The sequence below is a fragment of the Notamacropus eugenii genome, chromosome 3 (genome assembly GCF_028372415.1).
Source record: "Notamacropus eugenii isolate mMacEug1 chromosome 3, mMacEug1.pri_v2, whole genome shotgun sequence".
Lineage (NCBI taxonomy): Eukaryota > Metazoa > Chordata > Mammalia > Diprotodontia > Macropodidae > Notamacropus > Notamacropus eugenii.
Genome location: NC_092874.1, coordinates 190,417,322 through 190,429,454, shown reverse-complemented (window position 1 = coordinate 190,429,454; position 12,133 = coordinate 190,417,322). Strand labels below are relative to the sequence as shown.

The window sequence follows — 12,133 nt, the reverse complement described above, 5'->3', positions numbered from 1 at the left end:
TTTTTTTTACTTTGGTAGCATATAGAGTGTGTAATATGTGTGTGTGTGTGTGTGTGTGTGTGTGTGTTACTCCTTCGTTGCCAAAGAAGACCATGCCTGATGAGATGGAAGGCAGCATGGTATGATGAAAAAAGCAGTGAACTTGGATTTGGAATACAGAGGTTTACGTTCTGACTCTAATATTTATTAGCTGTATAAGTGATGGGCAAATCACAAAATGGTGAGGGTCGGGGTAATGGGGTGACATTTGATGATCTCTAGGATCCTACCCAGCTCTAAAACTATAATCAGATGAACAGGTGCTCTCCTGGTTCTTTGGTCCTGCTCATCTAGAATAATTTCAACTTCCTAACCCGTGGGACTGTCATGAGAAAAAGTACTATAGAAATGTTAGCCATTAGGACATAAACCTTCACTATAGCTGACATGATCCATTCACCATTCTATGCACACATTTTGCACTTTTCTACTTGGTGCCCCTCTCTAGAAATCTTCTTCCCTCCTCCGTATCTAACCACATTCCATTTACTTTTCTAGTTCCAGATCACATTTCACCCCTTGAGGAAATGCTTCCCTGCCCATCCCAGGTGAATATGTTGTCTCTTTCCTTTGATCCCTGAGAATACTTGTCTATTCACAACACTCATTTGGTACTTAACATTTCCTAACCTGCACTATTCATTTTTTTCTCAACTAAATTATGATCACTTAGGGTGCCAACCGTCTCATAAATGACAACTTTATTCAATAATTGTTGTTCAACTAAACAAATACATATTCAGAAACAATTATGCACAAAGCTCCTTCTCATTAGAAGCATTTAGTATACCACCTTGCACATAGTGGGCCCTTGAAAAATATATCATTGATTATTTCTGGAACTGTCAAGATTGACACAAGATTTTCAGAATTCATATGAAGTTTCCATACGCAATATCCACAACTAAAGCTGCCAATGAAAACACATAGCAAGACTGAATGGTCTGCTAGGGGAAAAAAACCCAAATTGATTCTGTCACTGATTAGCTATGGTATAAAACAAGCCATTCCAAACAATAAAAAATTTTCCCTTATTTTAAAGCAGTACTCTGGAAGTATTTTCATATGTTTTTGGAATAAAATGTGTCATTTTTAAGACAAAATTGACCATTCTTGACTACTTGCTAAGAAAGGAAAAACCTTTTCCACAAACTCTTTTCATCTCCTCCCTCCTATCCATCCCAATACGGGACCATTTAGCAACTGCAAGACTCTACCCTTTTTTGAAGTAAAATCCAATAATATCAAACACAAATAATAATTCTGAAGCACTCAATTTAATTTAAATATGAAGAAGAATTTATTTGGGCAGAAAGGAAGTAAGAATACCAACCTGGCAATGAACAAGATGTATTTATGGTAATGACTGTGTATTTACTTTTGTTGATGTTGCCATGTATATATCAGTTTTAAGATATTATATAAAAGTGCAACTTACCATAGGATTGCACTATTTATATCACAGAGATTCAGAACTGACTCAGAGGAAAGAGTACCCTCCTCTGACTCACTGAGGCCACTTCCTGTAACACCCTATGTTTTTCTTGGAAGAAAGACCACATAGTTTCTATGATTACTGTTTTATGATGTTACTTGACATGTAGTAGTGCTATTATCCCTATTTTTTTTATTTCCCTTCAGATTCTAGATCTTTTATCCCTTTAAGTAAATTTTGTAGTTATTCTGTCTAGTTCTACAATGAATGTCAATTTGATGTAGCAGCACTAAATCTGTAAATTAATTTAGGGAATATACTATATGTTCCAAAATATTTGTCTTCCTTTATTTTTAGAAAGCGCTTTGTAATTTTATGTAGCTTAACATCCTATATTTTATTCACTTTGTAGTTTCTTTTAATGAAATTTGTCTATCACCTTTTTCTATAATAATGGCCAAAAAAGTTGATGATTTCTATAGGTTTATTTTTTGTCTTTCTCTTTTACTAAAACTAAAAATTGTTTCTATTTTTTAATTGAATCCCTTGGGTTCTCTAATATGTACATATAATAAAATATCATAATATCTACAAATAGGTTTTGCTCTGTTTGTCTATGATTGCTCTTTTATTTCTTTTTATTGTCTAATTGCATTTCCAGCACTTTATTAAATAATAATAGAGATAAAATGTATACCCTTTGCTTTACCCCTGATCTTGTTGGGAAAAGCCTTCAATGTTTCTCTAATTCAACTACTGCTATCTTTCTGCTTTAATATTTTTATTACTATGCTTTTTAGTGTTTTTTTAAATAAAAGAGCATCATATTTTGTGAAATGTACAAATTCACATATAAGAGAGATAGAAATTAAAGTAACCCTAAGTTTTCATCAAATCGATAAATGTGGTTAAACAACCGGTTAAACAGTGGACATATTAAATTATGAATTCCCACTTCATAACTAAAAAGTATTTCTTTATTTTAAAACTCTTCCAAAGAGATGCTCTTTCTATTTTTAAATATTCGAAGAGATCTGAATTCCCCAAGATGACCCTGTATCTTCTCTAGGATGCATCTTCTTTCACATGCTCTCATCATATTGGTCCCAGAGATGGAGTCAACATAAACATTGCTACCTACTGCCATTTATGGACGCTTTTCCCCAGATTTGCAACTCTAGTGGCTCTAAGTTCAAATAAACTCTTTTCTTTGGTTATTATTGATCTTCCCAAGCTTAATAGCTAAACAAGTATTCTTACTGTTCCTTGACACCTCATCTCTGATCTCTGTGACTTTGCATTGGCTCTTTCCTCTACCTGAAATTCATTTCCTTTTCACCTCTCTCACAGAAACTCTTACTTCTTTCTTCAAGATTCAGCTCAAGCACATTTCTGTGGGACATTCTTCCTGATATCCTCAATGGCTAGTGCCCCCTCTCTCTGACCTACCTTATATTTACTCTGTATATTCTTAAATATATATATATACACACATGCCCCCATGAATAGAAAGTAACCTCACAGAGAGTAGGAATTGCTTCATTGATATCTTTTTATCTCCTATGCCTAGCTCCATGTCTGGGGCAAAGCAAGCACTTAATAAATGTTTATTGCTTGATTAGAAATATGGACACACATTTCTACTGTTGATAGGGCTGTGAATTAGTCTAACTCTCCCAGTAAACAATTTGGAATTATGCTAGAAAAGTAAAATAACCTTTGACCTGTTATTGGCCATATATTCCATGGGTGTCAAAGACAGAAGGGAAAAGTCCAATGCAACCAAAACATCTCTAATGATATTTTCCATGGTAACAAAATCGATATTCATCACTTGAGAAATAGCTGAACTAATGACAGTGTAAGAATATCATGGAATATTATTATATAGCCAAAAACAACACTATGAGAAATTCAAAGAAATCTGGGGAGATATGCAAACCAAGAAAGTGAAGAAAACAGAATTAAAAGGGCTCATTCAATGGCCTCAGTAATGTAAAGGAAAACAACACTAAAAGATATCAAAATTCAGATCAATGTACTAACTAATCATGATTCCAGAAGATGCATGTTCAAACATATTTCTACTGTCTCCATAGAGAGGCATTAATAACCACAAGTAAAGTAAGCTGCAATGTTATTAGGCATAGACAATATTTTGTTTTCTTATGTCTAACCTGTTCTCTTAATTTCGAAGCATAGATTTCCAGAGTAAGTTATTGGAAAGTGACAGATATCAAAAAAATTTTAAGGCATTGATAACACTTTTTAAATTGAAAGAGAAAAAATATCATTCAAGTATCATTATATTAGAATACTAATTAAAGCAGGGTAAAGTCCATTCCAGCATGGCCTATAGCAATACATATTGCTGAAGATTCCAGAATTTAAAAAAATAGAGAAAGGGATTTCTTAGTATGTTAAATCGAAAGATCACGAGATCAATTAAGTGAACTAAAATTATTCTATTCACATGAAACAATATTAAAATTCTTTTAAAAATTCAACTTTTGTATAGGGCTATATGCTTGCTTCATATTTATTTTAGATTTACTGACCTGTGTGCAAGTTGTCTGTTTCTAATAGAATGTAAACTCCTGTAGGATAGGAACTTTTATTTTTGTTTCTGTATATGTGCTGTCTAATAGTGACTGGAACATAATAGGCTCTTGATGTTTTTGAATGAGATATATAATTTGAAAAGCATATCTGTATGAGACCACAATCTCATGACAATAAATTTAAAAAACTAGTCTCTGAAAGAGATCACATGGACTCACTATAAAGTAGTCTAAGTTTTTTCATTTTCGTCTTCTCTAGATAATCTCCCATTTCTCTTCAAATCAAATTTTTGGGAAGTAGGCAAAACTGGAATACAATCAGAAGCACTCAGCAAAATACAAAGACATTCACCCTATTTATTGTTCACCTTGTTCCTATTGACTATGGCAAAGATATACCTGGGTAGTGGTTTTGGTATCCAAAGAGAAAATAATTCAGTTTTTGATCATCAAGAATCTATTTCATTGACTTTTAGTAAGATATTTTAATTAATGCTGTTCAAATAATATCCATTGAAATATGATTTATTTTATACATCCTGTTGATCATTCCTTATTGAAGAGGAATATGTTAAATAAAAATGGTAGTAGAGTAGAAATACTGTAGCAGAGTAGAAAAAGTGCTAGATTGGATTCAGATGTACTAGGTTCCAAGTCTGGCTTTGTCAAAAAGAGAAGTTCTTATATTGTAAAGGCAACAGGGAGCCAGTGAAGTGTCTTGACCAAAGGTGCGGCATAGTGAGATCTAAGATTTCAGAATTTCTATGTGGTATTCAGTGATAGATGAACTGGAAAAGGGACTGATTATAGCCAAGAAGACCAACTAGGAAGCCATTACAATCATTCTAGTGAGAGGTGATAAGCGTCTGAATTTCAATCATGCTTATTTCAGTAGAGAGAAGGATATGGATGTCATGGAGATTCTGCAGAACAGTGGTATCAAACTCAAATAGAAATGGGGGCAGCTAAAACATATATAACGATCCCTGTGGGTTGCATGTTTGTCATGTCTGCTGTAGAAATAAGAAGACATGGCAAGTAATTATGGAGAATGAGGAAGGGCTCTTTGGAAATCAAGTAATTATATTCATTTTACAGTAAATAATTTACCATAGAGGTTACTATATGCAGTCTTGATTTTTAAAATCTACACAGTTTAGCTGACAGTTTAGCTTGGGGAAAATAAATGGTTAGGTCTATAATTCAAATAAAAACTGTTTCCTTCAGTTTATCCTGGTTCAGACTAGCCAAACCCAACTATCCATCCCATCCTTAAAAAATTGAACACTTGGTGTTGTACAACCTCCCTTGTGTATCCCATCGTCGCTACCTCCCTACTCAAAGTTAACACCACTCTGGTCATGTCTCATATCTAAAGCTCCCAACATGTAAACTGCATATAAGATATGGTATGATTAGAAGGGCACTAGGAAAACTATGCCTTCCCCCAAATATTTTCCTTATAGGCACTACCAACTAGTGAACCACAGTTCAAAATTAGCGATGTAGTTCTTTGAATTAAGCATTGAGATCTCTAAGAATCTTTACGCTGTAAATACTCAAATTAATATTAACATATACCCTTGGGAAAGAGAAGGGAATTGAATCATTACAACCATCCTGTAATCCAAGCTTTCTCCAGTTTCAGATGAGGAAGATGAAGCCTAGGAAGATGAAGTAACTGCCCCAGGAAAATCCAAATAATGAGGGCCAGAATGGCGTGGGGGGGGGGGGGGGGGGGGCCTGGTATTCCAACTACAACATCCAGTCTTTCTATCTACACCAACCAATCTTTTTTTACAACATAGTGTTTCAATTCAAGAATTATTTAGTTAAAAAAAAAATTCTGAAATTGTGAAAAGAATTCCAAGTCAAACACAGAATGAAAGAAGTTTTATCCCTCTTTAGAGGTAAAAGCTTCCCCTGTCTACCAAACATATCTAGCTCAATTGCTGTTGCCTGACAGGAATTTCAATCAGCAAATTCCATCAGGAAAAGTGATCAAACAATGTGATTGAAACCAAAGAAAGAAAAAAGGAAAAAAGGAAGAACTTCAGGTAAAATAATCACCTTATAATGATTAAATGCTATATCTTCCCGTATCTAAAGAAAATGCTATGGGGATATGTTGAAATGTGATAAATGTCTTAGAATACACAAAATATTATGTGTCAGATATAATTATTACTATTATTACTGAAAAACATCATGAGAAACATATTCTGTTGCCACAATAAAATGAAAATCATGTAATTAAAGTCATGCCATTAAAAAATTTGGGAAATTAAGATTATTTGTTTCACAACTAAGGGTAAGAGAAAAATTTATTTCCAGGCACTATATGATAGTTGCAAAAGAAGAAATACATAAAAATTAAATGTTCTGTACCAATAAAATTAATGCAGCAAGACTTACAAGAAAAGATATATGTTGAGGGAAATCTATCTTATAGGATCTCTGAAAAAATCTGAATCTTTAAGTTATAGAAACACTAACGTATATAATTCTTTAAATTCCCTAACAGATTGATCAAAGGATATAAATACCTTTTATAAAAGAAATGTGAACTTGAGTTTATATGAATTTAGAATTTAAAATTTTGAAAAAAACATCAAAAATCACATTGCTGATATATCATTCTGTATCAATCAAATTGAGAGAGATGTTGATGTAGAAGAAAAATTCCCTGTAGGGGACTACAGAAATACAAGAATGAAACTTTGCTGTTGTTGGAGCTGTGGGAGTCCAAACATTCTGGAAAATAATTTGGAATTATGTCAGAACATATGCTAAACTGCTCATACCCTTTGATCCAGAGATAGTAATTATAAATGGTACTTATAAAGCTTTAAGATTTGTAAAGAACTTTTCATACGTTATCTCATTTCTTCCTCATAACAACCATATGAGGTCGATGTTATTATTATCCCCATTTTACAGATGAGGAAACTAAGGTTAACAAACAAAAGCTTTGTCCAGGATCAAGTGAGTACTAAATGACTGAGGCAGGATTCAATTCAACTGTTCTGGCTCCAAATCCCGTATTCTATCCACTGTCACCATAGATTCCATTAATAGGAATGTGCCCCAAGAAAGTTATTAAAAGTTTTAAAAGACCCTACTCTTCTCCACACCCTCTTTCCTTTACCTCTCCCCTGACCCAGGCCACTTAGACTCAAGCTGGGACCAGGTGGAAAAATCTGTGGCTATTCATATCACTTGGATAAAGTAGGTGTCATCAACTATGAGTCTTCCAGTGAAATGGTGAACCAGCAGGCCTAACCATCTGCTCTGCCACTATGCCCTTCAAAACTTCCATCTGACCTGCTGGTACACTCTAAGGACCCTTGGATTTTGCCATCTGCCCAGCATCTGAACTCTTTTATATGTGTTGTTTCCCCAATTACGTGTGAGCTTCTTAAGATCAAGGATGATCTAATCTTGGAACATAGCAAGTGTTTAATAAATAGTTTTTTCATGGATTCATTTAGTCATTCAAGAAAAGACCTACATATACAAAAATTTTTAACGTGTGATGACAAAAATCTGTAAACAAAATATATGTTTTTGGGTAACTAAACTGGGAAGTGGTTAAACAATTTGTGACAGATTAATATAATGGAATATTATTGTACCATTAGGAATAACAAATACAAATATTTCATAGAAACACTGGAAGACTTTCATAAAGTGATGCAGAATGGAGAAAGTAAAATAACAAAACAAAAAATAAACAAAACAGGTCACAAATGACAACAATAATTCTACCCAGTTAAAGTAAAAGCATGCATCCTTTGTTTCTGTTAATGACTATGAGAGTGGAAAATTATATTTACCATCAGAACAATAACAATATTACATGGCTTAACAACTTTTTTCAGCAATTTTACTTGGTAGGATATTTATTTGGGTGTTTGTTGCATATTATCTTTTCTATCAAAACAAAATGCATCCCAACTATTCTGAAAAACAATTTGAATACTTAAGGAAATAAAAAAATTACCCTTTTATTCAAAGATTCCACTGAGATCCACATTTTTTTAAGGTGAATAAGGTCCCAAATATAATAAAATATTCATTGAAATACTTTTTGTGGCAGCAAAGAATCAAAAACAAAGTAGGTGCTCCTAAATTGGGAAATGGCTAAATGAACTGTGGTACAGGAATTTAAGAGAGTATTTCTGCACCATAACAAATTATAAATAAGAAGAATCAAGAGAAATGCAGGAAAAACAAATACAAATTCATGAAGAGCAAAGTCAAATATACCCAGGAAAATCATAAACAAAGACTATAACAATGTACATGGAAAGAAAAAAGAAATTGTTCACTGTGTAATTATGATGGCCAAGATTGTTCCCAAAGAAATAGTAATCGATTGAAAGGTATTGAGAGTAGGGATGGAAAGAGAAACTCCTTGACTTAAAATGCTAACTTTTATGAGTTGAGTCCTTTAAAGTTTTCAAAGTCTTTTTAATCCTCTAGTCTCATTTGATCTTTTCAAAACCCCTGAGAGACAGCAGGAACAATGTTTATTTTCTTTTCCAATGAGGAAACTAAGTGGTATGGCCAAGGTTACAAAACTAACAAGTGCCAACCTAGCTGTTCCAAGAACAAGATCTCTTACCTTGAACATTTTCTCTACCTTACCCCAATTTCTAGAATGCTCTCCTACTAAGACATCTGACCTCCCTGGCTTTCTTCAAATCTCAACTAAAATTTCATCTTTTACTGGAAGCCTTCCCCACCCTCTTTAATATTCTAGTGCCTTTTCTCTGTCAATTATTTCCTATTTACCTGGCCATACATGTTTTTATACATTTGTATGTGGGCTCCTCCATCTGATTTTAAGCTCCTTGAGGGTAAGGACTATCTTTTGCCTCCTTCTGTATCCCCAGCACTTAGCATAGTGCCTGACACAGTGCCAGACATACTAAGCACTTAATAAATATTTACTGATTGACTAATTGAATCCAAAACTTTTGAGTCCTAATTCAGTACTAGTTCTGCCAAACCATGCCATCTGACATTAAAACCTATCCAGTACAGAGATGATCAAACCATGCTTTTCCAGAGTGGAATTTTTATAATAATGCCTATGATGGAAAAGTCACATTGGAGAGCTGCTTATTAGTTAATATTATTACTGCATAAAAGTTCATCAAGTTTATGTTGTTTCCCACTTTCCTTGGGATTTTCCTTTGTAACTGCACTTCTTAATTACCTGAAGCAGCTAGGTGACAGAGTGGATAGGGTGCTGGGGCTGCAGTCAGGAAGATCTGACAGGTTTCAGACAAATAGTTCTGGGATCCTGGGAAAGTCACTTAACTTCTGTTGGCTTGTTTCCACAACTGTAAAAATGGGGATAATAACGGCACTTACCTCCCAGGGTTGCTACAAGAATCTAATGAAGTATTTGTAAATGGCTTAGCATTTAGTAGGGACCATATAAATGCTTATTCCTTTCCTTACTCTCTCATTTCACAGAAAGACTGATTCAACTATGAGATTCCCACAATTGCTTCAATTTTTTAAATCTCAAAAGAGAATACAGAAATTATAATCCCTTTGGCAAATATAAACAGTCCTTATTTGACTTACAATGCGTCAACAGCAGATCATAAAGGATTGAGAACTGAACTTCTTTAAGGTTTGTAAAGTGCTATTGTCTCATATTATTCCCAAAACAGCTCTGAGAGGTAGGTGCTATTATTATCTCCCCCCTCCCCTTTTAAACAAATGGTGAAGCTGAGACAAACAGAGGATAAGTGGTCTGCCCACAAATCACAAGTCCAGCTTTTATCCCTGACCTATAACACAAGTAGCAAGGACAAGTAGATTTCACATTTCCTTGTGCTAATAGTTCCTAAAAAATCTATTTTAATTACATTAAAATCTAGTTGTACTAAAAAAAAATGTTTTCTATGTAATTTATTTTAATGTTATGTAATTCCCATTTTAAGTAAATATTTCATTCTAAGGAGTAATAGGAAGAAGAATTACTTTTTAAGTCTTATTAAAACACAGAGAGACCAGGGACTTTGGTGCCAGTAGTAATGTAGGAAAAAAGTTTAGCAGCTCCACCCTATGTATGGTCTTATGTGAGGTTCCAGGGTAATTAGTGGAGTTTCAAGCTAACAGCCAGGTACAATAAGGGAGCTGAAAGAACTTTTCTTAGCCCAACTCTAATAGCAGGCAACATCTTAGGGAGGTACAACTAAGAGCAAAGCAAAGAAGTTTGGAAAACAGATTTGACCTAAGGGTTTTTTCCTAAGTGAACGGGTGAAACTAAGGATATGACTCACAAGAGAATAGGAATAGTCCTGAGGTTATGAGCTAGTTGGGCAAAGCACACACAAACTACTATGCCCCTACCACTGCAGAGAAGAGACTGCACATGGGCTAAAACATGTGGACAACCAAGAGATGCCCATGGAAGCAGACAATCAGCAATGAAGAACCAGCCGATAGCATGGTGAAGAAAAAAAAGTCAACCAAACATAAAACCGTCCCTACCTCATAGTCTGCAGAGGAAAGCAGTCCAGAAAATGGCACCATGGGACCAAAGGACATAATATTAATCATAATGCCTAACATGTTAGGTATTATTAACCCCAGTTAGCCCTTTGAAGTAAATGGTATTACTAGCCCCAGTTTAGAGATGAGGAAAGAGAAATGACTTGCCCCAAATCACACAAATAGTAAATTTCTGAGACGGGATTCAGATCTTCATTTTCCTAACTCCCACTTAAGGACTTCCCTCCATCCACCACATGGTATATTCTTCGATGGCAGCTTTGGAAACAGAGAGGGGATCCACGCAACACAGATTCCTATGTCCAGGAGATATTTTGTCTACATGTGTTCCCTCTCCTACAAGTGTTAGCCCAACTGTTTTTATTTTCTTTAAGTTTCTTGTATTGTCATACAAACTTATTAGTAGGAAAACTATTGAAGTCAGCTATCAAGAATGGTTTTGTATAAACATGCTTCAAATGATAGATTGCTATGGCAGAGAATGTCTAAAAGGTCTGGATGTAACAGGGAAGACATCTTAAAGTTCTTCTCCTTAGTGGATTCTGTTATGAGCTTAGTCCTCCTAAACTGGGAAAGGTTAAAAAAAAAAAAGAATGTCTACTTCAACACTATTTAGCTAGGTGGCTCAGTAAATAGAACGTTGTACCGAGAGTTCTAATCCTGCCTCAGACAACTAGTTTTGTGATGCTGGACAAGTCACTTAACCTGTGGTAAGTCATAGATGCCTATAGTCTGCTACGACAGATGGATTGATTGAACTTAGGAATTTTGAGTTGCAGTGTGCTGTCAGTCAGTCAGGTGTCCACACTAATTTTGGCATCAAAATGGTGAGCCACCAAAAGTGTGTGACTTCTAGGCTGCATGAAGAGGAACAAATTATACCCAGTTAGAAACAGAACAGTGCAAAGTTTCCATGTTGATCACCGGGGTTATTAGGCTGATAAGTAGCTGTTGTACTTTCACCATGAATGAAAAAGGAAGAACCAGACTATTTCTACCTGTGCAAACTCTCAAAGTCACAGATAACTCATATTATTAATTTGGGTAACTAGAACGATGATAATACTCTAATCAGAAATAGGGGAATTTGAAAGAGGAACAAACGTTTAAGGGGAATTCAATTCAATTAACACTGTACTGAATTCTTATTATATGGCACTTGGAGATATTCATAAGTGATCCAGGTAAAGAGAGCAGGGAAACATTTGGAGCTGAAAGACTATAGTACAAGAGAGGTGGTCATCTACATAGAAATGGTACATGAACCCAAAGGATCTGCTGAGATCAACAAAACAGAAAGAAGATGCAAGAGGCACCTGGGAGTAAGGCCATTGAAGTACAAGTTAGATTATGATCAAGCAAAGTAAACTGAGGAAGAATCCTTAGGTAGGAAAAGTACAAAAATAAAGCAATACCACCAAAGTGAAGAGAACAAGACATTCAAAAGAGAAAAGAAGTCATTGGTGGCAAATACTGCTGATTGAAGGTTTAGGTAGGAAGAACTAAGGAAAAAAGGCCCTTAAATTGAGTAGTTTAAGGGATCAATTGTAATGTTGAAAAG

General features: G+C 34.7%; 1 protein-coding gene across 10 annotated transcripts in view; it reads right to left on the bottom strand.

The window, feature by feature from the left end:
- EPS8 (EGFR pathway substrate 8, signaling adaptor) overlaps positions 1 to 12,133 on the bottom strand; it is a 249,963-nt gene that overhangs the window by 128,235 nt on the left and 109,595 nt on the right. The gene's annotated exons all lie outside the window — the stretch shown is intronic.